The 12,774-nt window shown below is 44.8% G+C and overlaps 1 pseudogene; it reads left to right on the top strand.

Moving 5' to 3' along the window:
- The first annotated feature begins 250 nt into the window (after positions 1-250).
- Positions 251-716, top strand: LOC101606599 (annotated as a pseudogene).
- The last annotated feature ends 12,058 nt before the right edge of the window (positions 717-12,774 follow it).

Below are 12,774 nucleotides of genomic sequence, written 5' to 3'. Positions count from 1 at the left end.
CATGGCTGGAGAAGATGGCTTAGCGGTTAAGGCATTTGCCTGCAATGCCAAAGGACCTTGGTTCAAATCCCCAGGACCCATATAAGCCAAATGCATAAGGGGGAACATGCATCTGGAGTTCATTTGCAGTGGCTGGAGGCCCTGGCACACCTATTCTTTCTCTCTCTCTCTCTCTCAAAATAAATAAACATAAGATTTTTTTTTTTTTTAAAAAGCACTTGCTTGCTCTTTGCTTCAGCCTACCAGGAAGATGGTGGACATTCAGACTGAAAGGGCCTACCAAAAGCAGCCTGCCATCTTTCAAAAAAAGAAGAGAGTGCTGCTGGGAGAAACTGGCAAAGAGAAGCTCCCCCATTACTACAAGAACGTCGGTCCAGGCTTCAAGATGCCCAAGAGGCCATCGAAGGCACCCACATAGACAAAAAATGCCCCTTCACCGGTAATGTCTCCATCCAGGGACGAATCCTGTCTGGTGTGGTCACCAAGATGAAGACGCAGAAGACCACTGTCATCCCCTGGGACTCTCTCCATTACATTCGTAAGTACAACCATTTTGAGAAGCGCCACAAAAATATGTCTGTGCCCCTGTCCCCTTGCTTCAGGGATGTGCAGATCAGGGACATCTTGAGTGCCAGCTCCTGAGTAAGACTGTGTGTTTCAGTGTGCTCAGAGTCACCAAGGCAGTCCCAGAAGTTCTGAGGCTGGACGCTGGCTGACTCCCCAAACAAAAATAACTTATTTTCCTACTCACAAAAAAACACTTACTTGTAAAAGTACCAGCAAAAAAAAAATAACCCCAGTACCCACGTAAAGCTAGATGAACATTATGGCCAAAGTGGCACATGCATCTGGAGTATGTTTGCAGTGGCAGCAAGAGACCCTGATGCGCACATTTTTCTCTGCCTCTTTCTCTTTTCCTTTCCTTATGAATAAATAAATAAATGATTTTTTAAAAGCAATTGTTTAATAGATGAAAAGACTGTGGAAGACAGGTGGTAAATATGTGATTCCGAGTGGAAGGCTATGTTCCTTCTACAAGGACAACATGCCTTGAGTTTTGTCCTTTTAGGGTCTCCTGAGGTTATGTTGAAGTGAATGCTGGTACTGTTTTCTCCTTTAGAACTGTGATGATGCCTCATGGAACTCCAGAGTCTAGAGAAGCCAGTGAATGCTAACCAAATGCTGACCATGTAAGTCTTTTCAGATAGGTTTCTTCTTCTTGTTTTTAAATACTTACTTATTTGAGCAATAGAGAGAGGGAGAAAGAGAGAGAGAATGGATGTGCCAGATTCTCCAGCCACTGCAAATAAACTCCATTTGCATGTGCCATCTTGTGCATCTGGTTTTCATGGGTACTGAGGAATTCAACCTGGGTCCTTAGGCTTTGCAGGCAAGCACCGTAACCACTGAGCAATCTCTCCAGCCCCTGTTTCTTCTCTTGGTTGTTACTCAATGGCCCCATGCACAGTTACACTGCATTTGATTCAGATGAGAGACTATAAAAGGCTTACATTTCATGGGCCAACATCTCCTTGGTCAATTAATGAGAGAGATCACTCTGTTGAGAAAGAGTTTGTGTCTTTCATGAACTGAATGGTGTTTCCTGAGCCCCACCAAGATGTGCCAATGGCACTCTTGAAACCTGTGGATTATGACCTTATTAGGAGATTAAGGTTTGGAAAATTGGGAAAATCACATTAACAGATATGATCAAGTTCAAAGGGAGGTCTTTTTTAAATTTTTTTATTTACTTATTGGAAACAGAAAAGAGAGACAGAGATAGGCAGAGAGAATGCATGTGCCAAGGCCTCCAGCCACAAAAGGAACACCAGATGCATGTGCTACTTTGTGCATGTGGCTTTTCGTGGGTACTGGGGAATCAAAGCCAGGTCGTTAGGCTTTGTAGGCAAGTGCCTTAACTGCTGAGCCATCTCTGTAGCCCTAGATAAAGATCTTGAGAAGAGCTTGTTTCTCTAGTGGGACTGAAGCAAAGACAAATGTGCTGATAGGAAACAGAGGATAAGGAGCCACGTGAAGTGGTGGCATAGACTGGGGTTGTGTAATCACTAACCAAGGCCTGCCTGGGACCATGAGCAGCTGGCAGAGACAAAGAAGGACTCCCTCCCCTAGAGCCAGCACAGGGAGCTCTGGGAGCCTCAGCTGTGATTGCTAAGGAAGATGTGAGACAAAAACACAATGGAATCTCGGGTCCTGGTCTGCAGGAGCACCATGATGGATCATCTGCCTGCATTGACAAGGGAAGGCAATGGCCAAGGCATGTAATGATCACTGACTGATTCAGAACACCTGGGTCTTCTGGCTGGGGCTCTCTCCACTTAGAAGACCCCCAGTTCTTCTGCAGAAAAGTGATTCAGCATTATGTGATACCAGCCCAAGTCAATCAGGACTTGCTCCCTCTGGATGAGGGGAGGAGGATGGGGTGTGGGGAGCAAGGGCCACCTTGATAGATTTGTCACCGCTGGATGAATGAAACAGTCCTGGAATACTTCAAGGGAGAACGATGAGAAGGTCTGGCCTTTTGTATTCCTCCTTCTGCCATTTCTAGAGAGGACCACATCCCAGTGAGCTACCCAGAAATACACTGGCAGCAAGTCATCCTGGACAGGGATGCTGATCTGTTGGAGTGGCCCATTCCAAGGTGTCACCCTGTTTCCTGGAAGAGCCTTCCAATCCAGCCTTAAGTCAGTCCTTCCTCTCATCGGCTGGTGGGTCAGCTATGACCCCCTCTCCACAGAAAAATGTCAGCAAAACTCCCTCCGCCATAGAACCAGAGGAGCCCGGGTATGAAGACAAGCTCTGGAATTTCAGAGAACTTCACGTCACTGATCCTCAGTTTCTTTGTCTGCAAAATGGGAAGAAAATGACAATAACAGTGGTGTTTGAGATCTCAAGCCATCTTCAGGTTAAGCATGTCTTGTGCATACGTTTAATATTTATGCAAAATTTTTAATCTAAAAACAAAACATTGAGACAAACAAACAAAAGTCAGTTACACATTCAATTCCAGATTCTTTATTCTTGCTTATTTTCTTGGACTTTGGTAACCATTATAACACTGCCTATTTGCTATGTAACTTCATTAAGCAACCAAGATACCCTATTCTTCATTACTATTAAGTGTGTCTATAATGAGGAGGAGGGCTGGAGAGATGGCTTAGAGGTTAAGATGCTTGCCTGCGAAGCCTAATGACTCATGTTCAATTCTCCAGGTTCTACGTAAGTCAGACACACAAAGTAACGCACATGCACAAGGTCGCACATAAGCACAGGGGGCACACATGTCTGGAGTTTGATTCCAGTGACTGAGGCCGTGGCCCACCAATTCTCTTTCCCACTCTCTCTCTTGCATAAAAATAAAAGGTCAGTCTGTTGGGCTTGCCTCAAAAATTAAATAAATAAATGAATAAATAAATAAAATGAGGAGGAACTGGGGCTCAGAGAGCAGAGTGGCTTGCCCAAGGTGATGAAGTAGATGAAAGGCCATTCCCTTAATCATCACATGTCTCAGTGTTGATATCCAGGACTCCCTCCCACTGTCTAGGTTTGGAAAGTTAGACTCTTGTGACTCCCCTTGGAGCCTAGACTCTTAGCAGAAAGGAAAGGCATGTCCTATGTCTTTAGCATGCCAAGCACCACAGCCTGACACTGGATTAAATATCAGTGGGTCAGAAAAATTGAATAAAAAAAAAAATAAGTGACCAAGAGTTTTTTTTTTAATTTTAGCAAACAACTTTGAATGAAGGTGAAAGAAATCGGCATGATTATTCTCTTTCCGCTGCATCTCCTGTGTGAACCTCTGCCTGTTACCTTTCTCTCTATAAGAAAGAGGCAGTAATATGTGCTTGCCTTGGCTTGCAGTCAGGCCAGAGATGACGTAAGAGCCCTTTCAGGTTGAGCAGTGCCAGTCACCTCTGCCAGTGTTCCATCCTCTGCCTGCTACGTGCCCAGCATGGCGCTCAGTGGTATCTGCTGAGGGAGTAAATGATTATGCTTGTCTCAGCTGTTTTGGAGTTATTAAAAGCAGAAAAATTAACACTAGCTCACCTAGAGGTGGCAGAGCGGCCTGACTTAGAGTGAAATCCTCCCCTGTTCTGTTTGTTACGCAACTAGCTGAATGTACAGGCTTGGCCAGGGCAGCTCCTTCAGCCGGGAGGATGCCTAAATATTCCTGCTGCAGCCCAGAGAGGGTTAAGCCTTGGACAGCCTGGCCTGGGTGTTCTCCAGCCCTGCTTGCCCCACTACCTCGCCTCCAGCTGAGATCAGACCATTAGTTTACTTGTAAACAGGCGGCACACTCCACCTGTTCTGCTGCAGCGGCAAATGCTGCTCTCAGCACCCCCCATCGCCCCTTGGCTCAGCCATCTGTGAGCCTGTTCTTTCTAGGAGGTTCAGCTTTGACCTTTGCAAACTCTCCCCCCCCCCCCACGCCCCGGGACTGAGAATGACCGCTCATTCAGACCCAGAGTCCATCATGGAACTCCCAAAATGCAGAGTCTTGGGACCAGAGCAACCCACCGAGTCAGGGACAGTCTGAAGAGTCCTCACTCCAGAACTAAGTCTGGTCTCTTGGCAAGGAGTCATCGGTCTCACTCTAGCCCAGGCTGACCTGGAACTCTGCAGTTCCTGGCTGCCTTTGAATTCACAGTGATCCTCCTACCTCTGCCTCCTAAGTGCTGGCATTAAAGGGTACCCCGCCACACCCGGCTGCCAAGGGGAAATTGAAGTGACTCTTTTACTCCTTGTCCCATCAAATCCCAGCTGTATAGCACTCTTCCTATGTTAGACATTCAGGATAGCCACACCCACCAGAGATTTCCCTTGACAGCTCTAATTATGACCAGCTTCTCTTAGCTCGTTCTCCATTAGAGCCCATGGGGCTAATCTGGCTCGCCATTTGCTTTTTTATAGCTTGAGCTATGAATTATATTTGCATTTTTAAATGACTGATTAACAAAAAGTCAAGAAAAGACTCCATGATACATTAAAAAAAATGAACAAAAGCCCAATCTGTCCATGAATCTTTATTGAAATAAAATGTGCACACTTTGGTGGCGCACGCCTTTAATCCCAGTACTTGGAAGGCAGAGGTAGGAGGATCGCGGTGAGTTCAAGGCCACGCTGAGACTACATAGTAAATTCCAGCTTCGCCTGAGCTAGAGTGAGATTCTACCTCAGGAAAAAAAAAAAGTGTGCGCACTCACCTGCACATCAGAGGGCCTGGGTAGCTCTCACTCTTAGTGCAGCCAAGGTGATGAAGGGAATGAAAGGCCATCTGTTAGCCATCTTGTGTCTCAGTGTCTACATCCAGGACTCCCATCTGCTTTCTGGGTTTGGAAAGCTGGACTCCTGTGAGTCCCCTTGGACCATAGACTCTCAGCAGAAAGGCACCAGTGCCACATCCCTGACAGATTTCTGTGAAAAGTTGTACAATTAAAGTTGACTTAGTTTGTTTGACCTTTTTCATATATGTCGCCCTGGAATACAATGAAGGAGATAAAATACAGTGATTTATTTATTAAAAAGTGTTACTAGGGCTGGAGTGATAGCATAGCAGTTAAGGCACTGGCCTGCAAAGCCTAACGACCTGGGTTTAATTCCCCAGTATCCATGTAAATCCAGATCACAAAGTCGTGCATGCATCTGGAGTTCCTTTTGCAGCAGCTGGAGGCCCTAGCACGCCCACCCTGTCTGTCTCTCTTGCTCTGCATGCAGATAAATAAAATATATTAATAAACAAATACGTATAAAAAGTGTTACTAGATACTTATCAATAGGGGGATCTACTATTAGTCATTTTTTTTTTTCCAAAATGCTTTGCTAAAGTATTTAGGAACACTTAGGTTAGGTGCATCTGTAACACACTGACCACATGAAAATGCCGCGTGGAGTGGCGCACACTGTTGAGTCCCACACTTGCTAATTGCCCGATCCTCATTCGTTCCCTCTCATTGTCTGCATTTCTTTGTCTGCAGTGTTGGGGAAACAAGAGAATCCCTTACTAGCTTACTGGCCAACCAGTGAATCTGAATAGGTAAACTTTAGGCCAGTGAGAGATGCTGTCTCGGAAAAGACGCACAGCAATCCTGAGGATGACACCTGAGAGTCTCCCCTGGCCTTCACACATACCTGAGAATATGTTTTCACACGTGCCGTGACGTGTAAGTCCATCTCAGTCCTGCCTTAATAAGTGGAGGCTTCTAATTGTACTCATGAGTGGGGATTCTAACTTTGAAACTGTATCCCCGCAAAAAAAATTCCATCTTTTCATTAGTAATAGACCTGTACTTCAAAGAAATGCAACTCAGTTGTTATTATTACATTTTCATTTTTATTCATAATTTATTTTGGAAATTTTCTTCTGCATTGTCTCTTTATAACATCATAGATTTATTTATTTATTTATTTATTGGCTTTGCTTGTTTGTTTTTGTTTTTCGAGGTAGGGTCTCGCTGTAGCCCAGGATGTCCTATATGATGTCTCAGGGTGGCCTCGAACTCATGGGCTCCTCCTACCTGTGCCTCCCAAGTGCTGGGATTAAAGGCGTGTGCCACCACGCCTGTCTTTAACATCATAGATTTTGCTTCTTGATCCATGAAGTCCATCTGGATTTCTTTTTGACGACAAGCCCTGTCAGCATGCACGCCTTGCTCTGGCCTCCTCTGCCGTTCCTTTCTTCCTCCCTTGAACATCCAGTGCTCCTCATTCGTACCACCGGAGACTCTTCTGGCTTGTCAAGGGGCTGCTGTTTCTTCACCTCCGCCCTGACTCCCAATAGGAGTAACTGAATTAAACCTGGTGGCTTGATGGATTGACCGATGTCAAGCCAACGGAGAGCTGATTCCTTCATTCAGATATTTACCATGCGTCACGCTAGTGGCTGCATCACTGGGCGGTGCTGCTTGTCCCTCAGGAGCAGGGTGGCGCGGGGTCCATCTTGAGTCAAGCTCCATCCACACTTGCCAACTGCCTGATCACAACCCACTCCCTCTCAGATTTCTGCACTTCCTCGTCTGCAGAAACGGGCTCGGGCATGCTTAACTCTACGCTTGCTCGTTGGATGATTTGTCCACGAAGCTTGTCCTTGGCAATGGCATCCCCGCCTCAGCGGCTTTCTCCCTTCTAAGCAGCAGAGCCCTCACTCTAGAGTTTTCCCCATTCCCCAGACCAGCCAAAGGTCTCATGAAGGCTGTGCTGTTCCCATCTCCCTCCTTCCTGCTCACCCCTCCACTGCATGCCCTGGGGAGTTCTGGATCGGGGACTCACCTCCCACAGCCCCGGGGCTCAGCCAAGCCCAATTTCTTCATCCAGGATCAATAATTTTGTTCTTGTTACCATAAAGAATAATAATGCACCGTGCTGCCAATGCCACAGTCCTTTCTATGATCCCCTCTGTCTGCCTTGGGATTTCCTCGCGGGTTGTGCAACTTGCCCTTTACAACATCCTGTCCGTGCTCGCAGAAGTGAAGCAGCTGGGTGGGGACGAGGTGGCCTGTCCAGCTGAGAACTAGAGAGCTCTTGACGATTGCCTTGTCGTAGTTCTAGCCGCCAACTCCTGGTGCCCTTTCCACCTGGCACTAACCCTAAGCTCATGGATTTTTCCCATGTTCCAAAGCCATCATGTTTTGTTGACCAGTTTCCTGGGACTCTAGACTCTTGTTCTTCAACTTACTTTCCACACGGCAGCTTTAGAATTGTTTACTATTCTTTTTTTTCAGTTCAGGTCTGGTCACACACATTTCCCCTCTTCTTAAATCCTTCTTTGGGCTGCACAGTATCCAAAGGTGATGAAACACACCAGCACAGACAGCGCCCACTGGCTTCCTCCCTTCCAAACAGCACAGCCCATGATCTAGATGGTCCCATCCCCTGACCAGACCAGACCAAACCAGACCAGACCAAAATGTTTCACGAAGCCTTTGCGGTCACCACCTCCCTCTTCCTGCTCCCAGCTGACTCAAGCACGGCTTGTCTATCTCAGATGCATGTGTAACTTTGTGTATCTGTACTTATGTGGGTATTGGGGAATCGAACCCAGGTCATTAGGCTTTGTAGACAAATATCTTAGCCCCTAAGCCATTTCTCCAGCCCAAGATTCCAGTTTTGAACACATAGAAGATGAAATAGAATCTCATGAAAGTATTGTTCAATGTGATTTTATTTATTATTTTTAAAGATATTTTTATTTATTTGCCATCAGAGAGAGAGAGAGAGAGAGAGAGAGAGAGAGAGAGAGAGAGATGGAGAGAGGCAGAGAGACAGAGAGAGAATGGGTGGGCCAGGGTCTCTAGCCACTATAAAACAAACTCCAGAGGCATGTGTCCCTTTGTGCATCTGGATTTTCATGGGTATTGGGGAATCTAACTCAGGTCATTAGATTTTGCATGCAAGCATGTTGAACAGTGAGCTATCTCTCCAACCCATTAAATGTGATTTTAAAGGGTCAATGAGCTTAGGTCTCTGCTTGGCTTAGACAATTTTGATTATTATCATGCTGTTTGTACAATGAGTCTGAGTCCTTCCTACGGACCAGAAAGCCTTTATGTGATCTGCCTACTGTAAACCTCAGAAATTATTATGTGTCCCTTTCTAATTTTTAAAAATGAGATATAAAACCTTTCCCTGGACTGGGCCTCAGGCTGCCTAGTCCCATTGCCTCATGGGAGGAGAGGAGTTATTTTAGCTTATAGATCTTTTTTAATAACATTTTTATTATTTATTGGCAAGGAGAGAGAGAGAGAAAGAGAGAGAAATGGGCATGCCAGGGCTTACCTCAACTGAACTCCAGATGCATGTGCCAATCTGTTCACCTGGCTTTATATGGGTACTGGGGAAAGGAATCTGGGATATTTGGCCTCCCAAGCAAGTGCTTGCTGAGCCATCTCTCAGCCCTCAGATTACAGATTCAAGGGGAAGTTGCATCATGATGGGAGCAGCATGACAGGCCCAAGAAAGAAGCCTAGGTCATACCTCCACATCAATAGGAAGTAGGCAGTCTCTGTACTGGGTTTGGAGATAGGCTATATTACCCCAAAGCCCACCCCCTAATAACACCTCCTTCAGCAAGACTCTACCTCCCAAAGGCCCCACAACCTTCCCAAATTGCCACCAACTAGAGATCAAGCATGAGGCTTAAGCACAAATATTTGGGGCTATGAGGGACACTCCCCTTCAAACACAATAGGTTAACTGGTACTTTGCTTTCCTATAAAAACATGTTTTTTGTTTTGCTTTGTTCTGTTTGTTTGTTTTTAGGAATAGATACTATAAGTGATCCATTGTTGAATCCAATAGTCTCATTGGAGATTCTCAATAAATATTGGCCAAGAATAAATAAATGTGTTAATTAAGGATATTAATGCCATTCTTTTCCCACAGTAAATATCACTATAGACAATTCAACTTATCCAAATCAATAGATAGAACAGAAAATCCAAGGGCAGTTGTGATAAATTAACAAACTTATAGGCAAGTCTGATGATTTGGACAGAAACTTACAGAAAAATAGCCATCCCCAATGAACCTTAGCAGTGCTCATTTGGGCCCCAAAGAAAAAACTCTTCTCTGGTAATATTTTAAAACTCAAAGATTCTGAAACCACATATAATATCCTATCTGCAGATTATTAATAAACATATATAGTCATCATTTGGTATTTGTGGGAGAATGATTTCAGGTTCTGTCACAGAAACTAAATTTAGGAAGCCCAAGTTATTTATGTAAAATGGTACAGTACCTAAATATGATCTATATATACCTTCTATACTTAAGTTATCAAATGTAAATGTATCTAATATAATAAAAATTGTATATACATACATATATATGTGTGTATATATAATAGCTGTTATATAGCACTGCTTAAGAAATCATTATATGGAAAAAGTCTGTACATGTTCAGTACTAATGCAATTTTCCACCAATATTCATTTTATATATGTATTTTGTTTATTTAGTTCCAAGGAGGGAGGGAGAGGGAGAGAGAGAGAGAGAGACAGAGACAGAATGGGCACACCAAGGCTCAAAGCTGCTGCAAATGAACTCCAAAAGCATTTTGTGCATCTGGGTTCTTCAGCCTGTATCATTAGACTTTGCAAGCAAGTGCTTTAACCACTGAGAAATCTTTCCAGCCCCTCCACCAACAGCCTTTACTTTTAGGTAGTTGAATCTAAAGATGTGGAACCAGTGGCTATAAAGGGTCAAATGTACTATTTGCTGAGTGCCTATTAGGTGCCAGCCTTGAGTTCTATCCTGACATGGCTGAAACAAATAGACAATGCTTTGTTCTTATGGAGTCTACAGGCTAGTTTGGAAGACAGAAAACAAACAAACAGATGTATTAATTGGTCCTGAGCAAAGTGTTTTCAAAAGCTGTGATGAATTATCTTGAATTACCATATGAACCAGCCACAGGCACCCACATGGTTCTGAGGTAGGTGTGATGCTCCCATGAGGGTGTGGGGATTCTCCCAAGTGAATGGGTGAGGGAGGGCTGCAGTTTGTCCATCCTGACACTCAGGGACCTTGCTTCCTGCTTTGTCCTACTCATCCCAAGCCCAAGACTTGGGTAAAACCAATCAGAGGAAGCTTGGTGGGTTGGGGGAGGGAGGGCTGAGATAGAGGGGCAATTTTGCATAAATAAGGATTTACGGAAACCAGACCAGGTGTCATTATCATCTTACTGGAAAGCAGGCTCTCACCATCTGTATTTTGGGGAAAAACAAGCACAGTCCAAAGCATTGCTGGCTGCGCTGTTAATTGACAGACCCTGCAGGAATCCTGGGCTCAGGATGCTGAGCCCCTTGATTGTCCTTCAGAGTCCAAAGCTTATTGCTTCCCAGCCCTCCTGCCACACAAATTCTCACCTCAGCCAGTATCCCCAGGAGATGTCATCAAATAAGTTCCTTGCCAAGGCCTGGGAGGTCTTGGAAGCTTCTGTTCCTTCATCCTCTGGATCGTACTAGTCCATGGTGGCTTTGCACATAGATCAAGCTCTTTTCTGCTCTTAAACTTTGCACTTAACTGTTCCCAGCAACTGCGGGAATGCCCGTCACCTCGCCAGCCAGCTTTCTTGGACCTCTCATCTTTTCATTTTTACTCTTATTTATTTGAGAGATAGAGAGGAAAGAAGGGAAGGAGGGAGAGAGAATGAGTGCCCTAGTGCCTCTTGCTGCTACAAATGAATCCCAAATGCATGTGCCACTTTGTGCATCTGGCTTTATGTGGGCGCTGGGGAATTGAACCATGGCCAGCAGGCTTTGCAAGCTATCATCTTTAACCACTGAGCCATCTGCCCAGCTCCGACCTCCCTATTTAGATAGTTTCTCCAGTAATTAGCTGATGCTGCACCCTGCTTCGTTCTTCACAGTGATGGTGGTTACCTGCCACGGCCCCGCCTTTGCATCCTGCTCTCGTGGCTGACTGGCTCAGTAGCTCACTGCGCAGCCAAGCATCTTGAAGAACCGCAGTGCCACTGGACTGCACAGTGATCGAAATTCAGAGTATGAAGTGCAGTTTCTTGTGAGCACATAGAGCCTTGGTCTCATTGTCACGCCTACAAATTATAAGGTGACCCACCCTAAATCAGGATGGCTTTTTGACAAATAACTCATTCATTCTGCAACCAGCCCAAGCCACGCAATCCTGGGTAAGGAATCAAAAAAAAAAAAAAAAAACCAGACAAACAAACAAACAAAAAACACTGGAATGCCTATGCTAGATCATTTGTCAACTTGCTGTGTGACTCTGGAAAATCTCTTTCCTTCTCTGAGGGAATTAAAGGAAGGATCCTCATAGTACCCACAGAAACTACAATCGATGCGTTTCAGAAACTTTTTGCTGTTGTTTATTTATTTATTGGTCTTTGAGGTTGATTGAGGCACAGGTAAACCTTTTGAAACAATTCAGGCAGTTTGAAAGTTGGGGAGCAAGAGAATGGTGAAGAGGAGCCCAGAGTAGAGCTCTGGTTTCTGGGAGCACCCGTGTGATTGCCTAAATCATGGAGTTACCCAGAGAATGGGCTCCAAAAGGCAAGCAGAGCAGATTAAGGGAGAAGTTTCAATCTTCCTATAACCAAAAAGAAACTTAGAAAGACTACAAAGTTAACCGAGTAGGAGATCAAAAATTTATTGATTTAATTAATTTATTTAAAAAGTATTTCCTCTGGTCAAGATACTTCCAAGCCTTTCCTAGCTATCTTATTTGATGTTCACATACATTGTGACATTGGTGGGGGGGGGGGTTGAAGAGATGTTTCAGCAATCCTGACGTCCTGAGTTCAGATCCCCAGAACCTACATAAAACCAGATGTATATAGTACAAGCATCTGAAGGCACATATACCAGTGAGCATATAGAGACAAGGGAAGAGGCTACAGGAAAATCCCAAATCTCATGGGTCAGCTATGCTGGCAATGTAGCTGCAATGAGAGACCTTGCCTGGAAGCAAGATGATAGGTGCGTATGGACACTTGAAGTTGTCCTCTGACCTCCACGTGCACACCATAGCACATGCTTGCCTGTGTACACACACACACACACATACACACACACACACACACACACACACACACACACACACACAAACAATCCATTTGAAATTCCTGACATTGGAACCTTTACTCATCTCCACTTATTAGAATATTAAAGGCTCAGAGAAGTGAAGTCATTGGCCTAGCATCACCAGCATGGAAAAGGCTCAGTCAGGATCAGACTATATCCTTCTTTGTTTTACTGTCTTTCCTTTAAAGGTCTGGGC

This window comes from Jaculus jaculus, chromosome 6, assembly GCF_020740685.1.
Source record: "Jaculus jaculus isolate mJacJac1 chromosome 6, mJacJac1.mat.Y.cur, whole genome shotgun sequence".
Lineage (NCBI taxonomy): Eukaryota > Metazoa > Chordata > Mammalia > Rodentia > Dipodidae > Jaculus > Jaculus jaculus.
This window is presented reverse-complemented; position numbering and strand designations above follow the sequence as displayed.